The sequence below is a fragment of the Sceloporus undulatus genome, chromosome 2 (assembly GCF_019175285.1).
Source record: "Sceloporus undulatus isolate JIND9_A2432 ecotype Alabama chromosome 2, SceUnd_v1.1, whole genome shotgun sequence".
Taxonomy (NCBI): Eukaryota; Metazoa; Chordata; class Lepidosauria; order Squamata; family Phrynosomatidae; genus Sceloporus; species Sceloporus undulatus.
Window position 1 is genome coordinate 83933170 of NC_056523.1, and position 10034 is coordinate 83943203.

Sequence of the window (10034 nt, forward strand, 5' to 3'; positions counted from 1 at the left end):
TGTGGCTTTCAATTTTTTGTCTGTTGCTCTTCACTGTATGCCTTTTTTTACAAACTTCTGAAAAATGTATGGCCATACTGACTTTGACATCTTATGTGACACACTTGCTTAAATTATTTATCTGATTAGTTGTGTTAACTGTAATGGAACTACTTCACAAAACATTATTGGACAATGGAAATTTCAAAAGAAATTGAAATGTATAGAACTAAAGATGGTATAATCCCCTACCTCAACATACAGATGGTAGGCCACCTGTTTGAATCCTCCTTATAACAACATTAGGCCAAATTTGGAAAACAGTTAAAAGAAGGAAAGCCTTTTATCATTTATGCAAAGGGATTTTGTAGCACCTTTGAGACTAAGGGGCAATACAGACGGTCACCTTCATGTTGCCCGTTTTTGCCCCTTGTTGGCACCACACCAACCTGACAGCATGGCACCAACACGCACCTGAAAAAGAAGCCACCTAAAGTGGCTTCTTTTTAGAAGCGCCATAATGATGCTTGCGTGCATTCATGCCACTGCTTCTGTTTGGGCATGCGGATGCCCATGCATCATCGTCATGTGCCCTGTGTGGGTGGGGCACCAGCAAGATGGTGCTCTGGCTCTGCTAGAAGGCTGGACGCCTGTGGACACCCAGCCCTCTGGAGCCCTAAAATAGGCCCCAGGATGGCATTTTTGGCCATCTGTCTCGGGCCTAACTGAAAAAAAAGAAGCTGGTAGCATAAACTTCCATAGACTTGAGCCTACTTTCTCAGATGCATGAGGTTGTCATGCATCTGGGGAAGTAGACTGAAGTCTATGAAAGCTCATGCTACCAACTTCTCTCTTTCAATTAGTCTCAAAGGTGCTACAAGAGCCTTTTTCATGCTGGTTTTCCAGATTTATATGGCTATGTCTTTATATTTTCCTCTGATATCTGAGTGGAGAGAGCTTCATACAATGAACCTGCAAGAGAAGCCAGAACTCATTGTTAATGCAGGTGCTTTGCACAAAGAAGTTTTAAGTTCAGCTCTTGGCATCTCCATTTAAATTTCCCCCCTGATATCAGGGCAGAGAACAAGACTAGCTGGAGGGCCATTTCTGTCATGATAGACATTACTAGAATAGATGGATCAGTGTTCAGATTCAGTATATGGTTGTATGTCTAATTCTGTGGTGCTGTAATCGTAAGAGATTATTGTCCTGGAGAATGCTTCAGAGAATAGAAATTGAAGTAATGAATCCAAACTACAAGAACGGAGGTTAGGAAGAACTTACAGACAGTAACAGCTGTTCCACAGTAGAATAGACTGCCTTGGAGGAAGGTGGATTCTCCTTTGATGGTCTTTAAACAAAGTGGATGGATGACTATGGTGCAAAGCAGATGGTCAATAAGTTCTTTGATTACTTATTATATTAAGTATTCTTATACTATTATATAATAAGATATATAAATGTAATAATAATAATAATACGTTATTATTATATTTAGTCTTTTACTAATAAGGTATATTACTTTGAGGATTACTGTCAGCCACTTTTTATTTTTTATTTTTTTTAAAAAAAAGACTTTAAAATTCAATTAAAAATAACAACACGAAACTATATGTATCTTTCCACATCAGCATCTCATTTTTTATCAAAATATGTAATATCTAGTATACCTTCCTTCTCATATTTTAATGCTATTGAAAATGTTGTCATCGAGTAAGATGCTTTGGCCATGATACCTATCTGGAAGATCGACCGCATCGAATGTATGTACCTTAGCTTAAAGACCAGGGAAAGTCTGGGGATTCTGTTGGTTTACTGTCCACCCCATTGCTTAACAGACTCCCTAGCCGAGCTGACACAACTGGTCTCGGAGCTGCTGTTGGAGTCACCTAGGCTTATAGTCCTGGGTGATCTCAACATTCCCCTCGAGGTCAGTTTAACAAATCTATCTGGTGCAGCTTGGGAGTTCATGGTCATCGTGACAATCATGGGCCTTTCCCAGATAGTCTTTGAGCCCATGCATTGCTCAGATCATACTTTCAGTGTGGTCTTCTGTACGGAACAGGTATATCCATGGGCGGAGGTAGTTAATATCTCCGCTTTGTCATGGACAGAACATTTCCTGGTCAAGGTCGGGCTGAAGGCCACTATTCCCCCCGTAGGAGGGGGGGGAGATCTATTAAAATGGTCCACCCTCAAAGGCTGATGGAACCTACTAGGTTCCAAGAGGCCCTAGAAAGTCTAATGGTTGGTAATGCTGGCAATTCTGTTGAAGTTCTGGTTAATACTTGGAACAATGATCTTACCAGAGCTATAGACACTATCACTCCCAAGCGTCCTTTCCCAAACACAATCTGTGGTATACTCAAGACCTCAAAATAATGAAGCAGGCTAGACAATGATTAGAGCGCTGTTGGCAGAAATCTCGACTCATACCTGATATGACACTCCATAGGGTTTTTCTTAAATCCTATGGCGTGGCTATAGATGCAGCTAAGAAGTCTTTCTATTCTGTATCTTTTGCATCTGCGAAGTCTCGTCCAGCAGAGCTGTTCAGGGTGGTAAGCAACTTGACTCAAATGCCCCCCACCCTGAACTCATTAGAACCAACAAAAGCCTGCTGCGATGCTTTCAATAACCATGTCGCCGACAAAATCTCTCAGATAAGAGCTGACTTGGATGCCAGCATTATGACAGAGGCGATAGTAGAGGCATCCAGCGCCTCCGCCTATAATGTTGTTCTGGATCAATTTGAGTCGAGCAGTACCGAGGATGTGGACAAGCTCCTTAGTAGTATGAAAAAGATGACCTGCTCACTCAACCCTTGCCCATCTTGGCTGGCCATCCAGGGAGGAGACACCATCAAGATGCTGTTAAAAACATACTAAATGCATTTTTTAGGGAAGGCTGTCTTCCATCTTACCTTAAACAGGCTGTGGTTAAATCACTGCTAAAAAAAGCCTTCCCTTGAACCCCTGGGCAGAAACAATTACAGGCCAGTCTTGCTTTTACCATTCTTAGGCAAGGTAATCGAGAGGGCAGTCGCCATTCATCTCCAAGCCGTCTTCGAAGAAATGGATTTTCTAGATCCATTTCAAACTGGTTTTAGGGTGGGCTACAGAGTTGAGACTGCCATGGTCGCCTTAGTCGATAATTTCCGTCTGGATACCGACAGGGGAAGTATGACCCTGCTGGTGCTCTTGGACATCTCGGCGGCCTTCGATACCATTGAGAATAGCATCCTTCTGGAACGCCTGTGAGAGTTTGGAATCGGGGGTACTGTACTCCAGTGGTTCCGGTCCTATCTCTCAGGCAGATTCCAGATGGTGTTGCTTGGGGACAGTTGTTTGGCCAAGAGGGAGCTCAAGTCGGCCGTCCCTCAAGGCGCGATTCTATCTCCAATGCTGTTTAACATTTACATGAAGCCGCTGGGCGAGATCATCCGGAGACATGGGGTGGGGTGTTATCAGTTCGCTGATGACACCCAAATATATTTCTCTATGTCTCAGACTGCCGCAGTGAGCAAAGATGGCATCTCTCCTCTGCATGTCTGTCTTAATGCGGTAATGGACTGGATAAGGGAAAATAAATTCAAATTGATTCCAGATAAGATGGAGGTACTTGTAATATGGACCCCTAATCCGGGAATGGAGTTATGCCAGCCAGTTCTGGATGGGGTCACAGGACTCTTTCCGCAGTTTGGGGGTACTCCTGGACTCGTTGCTTCAACTAATGACTCAGGTGGATGCGATGGTCAGGAGTACTTGCTATCAGCTTCTGTTGATATGCCAGCTGCACCCTTTTCTGGAGCAGGGAGACCTTGAAACAGTAGTACATGTGCTGGTAACCTCTTGACTTGACTTCTGCAACGCACTCTACATGGGGCTACCCTCGTGCCAAGTTCAGAAACTTCAATCGGTACAAAATATGGCAGCCAGGCTGGTCATGGGCACATCCTGAACTGCCCATATTACACCAGTTCTAAAATATCTCCACTGGCTGCCTATCAGTTTGCGGGCAAGGTACAAGGTGTTGGTTCTAACCTTTAAAGTCCTACATGGCTTGGGTCCTGATTACTTGCGGGAACGCCTACTTCCATATAATCCTCCTCGCACACTTTGGTCCTTTAGGAAGAATCTGCTACAGCCTAAGAAGACCAGACTTTCAGCAGTGATGCAGAGGACCTTCTCATCAGCTGCTCCCAGGCTCTGGAACGACCTGCCAGATGAGATCCGCCATATTACCACCTTAGAAGCCTTTAAAAAGGCTATTAAGATGGATCTCTTGCAGCAGGCCTTCCCAGACTAGGTTAGATCCATTAGATCCACTAGACTTGCCTCCTCTTCTATTGACACCTCTATTGATAGGGATACCAAAATTGTTTGATACCATCACCCCTGTCCCCCCCTCCTCTAGAGGAAGATTAATTTCTTCCGCTAATCTGCCCGAAATTTCAAGGTATTCCTATTGGATAGTTTTAATTTTTTTGATGTTCAATCTCTTTTTATGGGTCGATCACTGCTTTTATGATTGGGGGGAGGAATGGGTTTTGGGGTTTTTAAATTGTAATTTTTAATTGTTTGATGTTTTATTTATACTGTTGGAATCTGCTTTGATTCCTTTGTGAAAAAGTGGAATACAAATTATTATTATTATTATTATTATTATTATTATTATTATTATTATTAAGGGGGAAAGGCTAAATTTGATTTCATTTAATTTTCATTACAGTCCAAAATCAGTTCAGTACAGCTAAATAAAGTTTAAAGCACAATTGCTGTTGTTGGTTTTTTGTTTTGTTTTGAGGTGGATATGAAGAATATTTAACATGTATATCTTAGCGACAAAGTCTGAAGAGTTATTTTCTGAAATAGTCTATCTGCTGTAATGTGCACACTATTAGCAATCTGCAGTATAAATATTATAATATTAATTTATTTTGCATGTATTTAAGCTTTGTAAATGAACTATTTATAGGCATGAAATGGAAGCTGATTATCAAGCCATTTCTTTAAACTCTTCACTGGTGTGAGCATCATTGTAGAAAATAGTAGTTTTGCTAGAACAGCTCTTTGAGGACAGGAGATGCATGTTAAATATGTAGATTTAAAAATGATTTTGGAAACATGTACTTATTATTTAAACACACATTTCAGTTATAGACTCTAACATAATTACAACCTTTCTCTCTCAGGAAAGTACACTGAAACATAATTTGTCACATTAATTGGGTGTAGAAATACAGATACTTGAGGCCAGAGCTTTCAATTAATGTTTAGCTGCCACAATGAAAGTGATTTCAGAAATTCCTAGACAACACCCCCCCCACACACACACACACAATGAAAAGAACAGGTTATGGCTTATTTGGTTGAATTATGCAATTCATACACAAACAACAATACTCTATGTTTTGTACCAATTATAAAATCATAAAGAAATAATTTCATTTCCAATAATTTATTATTTTAATACTCAGGTTAAAACTCTGATATATCTCTGGCCACTAGTTGTTCTTGTATGATTTAAAATCTGGAAGCTTACTTGTTTATTAATTAATCTTGTTAGTATTGTCCTGGTGTGTGTGTGTGTGTGTGTGTGTGTGTGTGTGTGTGTGTGTGCTGAATTTTAATTTTAGTTAAAATTTCCCCACTCTTTCTCTAATCTTGTTATTATTTTTTTAAAATTGTTTATGATTTGATTGCAATATTGTTGTTGTTGCTACTGAACGAAAAAGTGGAATTCTTTGCCATAAGATGTGGAAATGAATGTTGACTTAGATGACTTTTTAAAAATTATAAACAAATTCAGGGAGGATATATCTATTAAGGGCTATCAGATGCAATTTTATCCAGATTCAGAAGCAAGATGCCTGTGGGTACCAGATACTGTGGGCAAACTACTGTTCCCATTGAGGAAGGTTTCCTTGCAATGAAAATAGCTAGCATGGTGACAGGGGTATCCCACCTGGGATCATAGCAGGAAATTGCCCCTACCTACCATGGCCCTGATCCACATGCACCAGCTGTTTAGCAGCAGAGTGGCAAAATATTACATCTAGTTCAGCCTTCAGTGTCAGAAAGGAAACAGCATGAGAAAAAAAGAGAAGTAGCATGAAAGAAACACAGAAAGAAAGCAGGCCTTTTTGGATATAATATTAAATTATTTTTAGTATTTCAGACTCTTGTGTTCCTCTTTCCTCTCTCATCCTCTTAGATAAAAAGCTTTCACTTCTGCTTTTAAGGGAACCAGAATCCTCTAAATTTGGGCAAAGCAACATAGAACTTTGTTAGTTTTAAAACAGATAGTTACCATCTTCTCCTTACAAATGTGCTAGAGAAAGAGAGGAAAACAAGAACAGTCACCGAGGCTCATTGACATATTGCTAAACATTACACCCAAACTAGTGAGAGAAGCAGGTGGGTAGTTTGTATCTAAGAAAGAAATAACCAGGATAAAAGTTATGGTGACTAAAAGGAACCAGTAAAGTCAAAAACATGTGTAACATCTCTGAAGCTGGGATCACCATGTCCATATCTGTCCCAAATTCCACCTGTCTGCTAATTAGGAAGCTGGCTTGGAAGTGCTCTGCATTTTCCAGTTTTCTGGTGTATTAGTAATAATAATAATAATAATAATAATAATAATAATAATAATAATTTATATTTCCCTTTCAGATCGAGGCGGGATTACAACCTGATAAAAACATACAATTACATTTAATAAAATCCATAATACATAATCTCAACAGTAATAATGTTGATTAAAACTAGTTTATCCTAATACAGGAGTTTTATAACAGTGGAATTTTACAGATGGATCCTAAACAGAGACTGTAGATCTCAGTTATTCCAGTATTCTGGGTAAAGAACCAAACTTGCAAAAACAGTGGCTTGCTCCAAGCCATTATTTCACTTTGTGGGTGAAGTAAAATTTGAATTTAGACATTTTCTATATCTCAGCCAATATGTTGTCTGTAGGATAGCCTGAACTAGAGAAACTTGGGGCAACCTGAAAAGTGCATGATCTGAAGCCACATGATGTATCAGCATTTATAAACTTAAGCAGGTTTGGGTCTCACCTGTACTGGAATGGCACATTGTCTAGGGACCCCATATGTGTCTTTGTATTCAGTGGGGAAAAGGTGTGACATCAAATGTAGTAAATAAGAACACAGAGATAGATTAACTGTACAGCGAGTAAGTAAGCAAATCTTTATTGAATCAGTCTGCTGACTATATTAAACAATTAAAAAGAAGAAACAAAACTTGAAGCATGGGTAAAGCACAAAAACAACATTGTTAATGAGGAAGCACATCAACAAATGGAAAAATATAATATACAAAACAATATATACATATTAAAAAGCAATTTTCAGTTTAAAAATTAAGATAACCAACCACTTTAAAACACTGAAACATCCCTCAAGAAACTAAAAGTTTATCCATGAGCCATACAGATATATTACATTTTTTTTGCTTTTTTACTCTTTTAAAGACTCAGGCATGTGCCAGTTATTCCCTAAGACACAGGGGATACATATGCATACATGCACACATTTGCCCAGGCATGCATGCACACACGTCTTTGCTTCATGGTGCTCATGTGGATAAAGAATTTCTTCCTGATGAGTCCAGCTGTAGTCATTGCTTATGCATTCCTTTGTATTTAATACCAGAGCCTTCATCATCCATAGAGTGAAGGTGATGTTACAAAAATATATCTACATATAGAATATCCAGATAATGAAAAACCAAATAAAGCACAAATCCTCAACTTAGTGAAGAACTTCAACCTCACAGTCTAAAGTCATCCAAAATGAAAGGCTGTGTGGTTTCTCTGGAAAAAACAAAAAGAAAAGAAAACTTCAAGTCAGTCTGTGGCAAGACTCCAAGAAAAGAATTTGCTCTGGAAAGGACAATTCTATGCATTACACATATTACATAACAAAGCTTCATTCAACACAGTGGTGATTCTGTTAATCCATAGCTCTTTTTGCAGTGATTTCTGACAACTTGATTAACACGTTCATAACTAGATAGTGTGTCATAACAATAAATGTTTTTAGATATGAAGCATATATAATAATAGCTCCATAGAATGATGTAATAGTACAAAGTACAAAAATAATTAGAATAGAACTGCAATTTGTAAAAACTGGCATGTTGTTTCAGATGCCAAGGCCAATATATTGAGGATTTTAAAATGGTGGAAGGCATATATGTCCTGCTGTCTTTAAGCTCTATAGTTCAGCTTTTAATCAATGTCATGTCCCAGCTGGTTTGAGAAATATTATGTGAAACAGATGATAGGAATGCCATGTTAAAAGAGTTTACTTAAAAATCCCAAAAGAGAGAGGTGCTAGACTGCTAAATTTAGACTGAGCTTCAGCTTCTCATTTTGAGCATGTCTGAAGAAATGTGTTTACTGATTTATTTAGAAGACATATCCCAACATTGTTCCCAGAGCACCTTTTAACATTATAGATGGCAATAGCTACATTAAAAGTCATGCCCTTAAAACAAAACAACACAGAAACCTTTCCCACAAGCCGAATGTTGTCTTCATTTGCCTGTCTCCCTTTCTTGATTCCTGCTCACATGCTGTTAGTCCTATAGTAGAGTAAAATCCAGCTACAGCAGGAGCAGGCTTCTGGTATCTTCACCTGCCTGTTTATCACTGGTGGAAAATGACTGCAGCAGCGGAGAGGACAGTCCAGTGGAGATCACTAGAGACTTGTTAGAGGAACTGGTGGGACTACCTGGGGGAAGTGTTATAGCAGAAGGATAGTTCATTGAACCACAGGAGATGTAGCAAAATAAATGCTGTGAAGAGTACAAAATGCCCTCCTGCACCTAAATATTTATGCAACTTATTATCTTCTTAAAACTTTTTAAAAGGTGTGTGTGTGTGTGTGTGTGTGTGTTTGTTTGTTTGTTTGTTTATGACTGAGCAACTACACATTTGCTATCAGTTTTTTCATGAGGGAGGAAGTTTCCAGTAGGGTTCCTAGTTCAGGTTTATCCCAGGTCTTGAAATTTCAGGGACAGATATTGACCTTGGGATGGCCCTGGTGAGTTACTTAGAGCTTGTCATTCAAACACACACAGAAATACACAGACACAGGCACAATATATTTTCCAAATAGAAATCTTCATTAAAGAGGCTGTTCCCACATGGAGGTGACATGACGGGATTCTGTTTTCTCGCTTAATTAGGGAGAAAGGATAAGGAACATTTAATGTTTCAAGATAGATGTGAATCAGAGCAGAGGGTGAGCTCTGGTGTTGCTACAATAACTGGCAAGGAAGGAGGAAGCTAAGTAAATACATAGACCACCCTAGAGAGTCTTTGCAAGTTGCAGCAACCAATTAATTAAGCCTTGTACATTGTAACAAGCAACTTGCCTACTAGATAAGCTGGAGATGTCTACACAGCCCAGCAATGAGAACATCAAAACTGGAGAATTTGTACTCGTCTTCCACCTGGAGATGTCCTAAGAAAACTGGTGATTCAAGGCCAGGCCCTGAGATCTTGAAACCCTAGGCTGAGATTCGCACTGCAGAAATAATGTAGTTCGACACTACCTTAACTGTCATGACTCCATATGACGGAATCCTGGGATTTTTACTTTGTTGTGGCACCAGAGCTCTCTGAGAGAGAAGACTAAATATCTCATAAAACTACAGTTCCCAAAATTCTATAGCACTGAAGCATGGCAGTTAAAGTAGTGTCATGCTGCATTATTTGTAAGGTACAGATTGAGCCCTAGTTTCCAACCAGTTGAATCCCCAGTGGTGACCATTCTATATTATTAATTGGCAATCTGGTGGCACAATTATAATGAGTATGTAATCCGGTATATATTTAATACTCATGAACTAAATAAATTCACAGCTGATGAGCAAAAGACAGAGATGGAAAGCTTGGAGATAAAAATATCTCAACTAGTTCCAATGCAGATGATGATGATGATGATGATGATGATGATGATGATGATGATGATGATGATTTATGGTATTTATACCTCACCTTTCAGCCCTAAAGGCTCTCAG

The 10034-nt window shown here is 39.1% G+C and overlaps 1 protein-coding gene across 4 annotated transcripts in view; it reads left to right on the forward strand.

Moving 5' to 3' along the window:
- Positions 1 to 10034, forward strand: part of EBF1 (EBF transcription factor 1) — a 496283-nt gene that overhangs the window by 382535 nt on the left and 103714 nt on the right. The gene's annotated exons all lie outside the window — the stretch shown is intronic.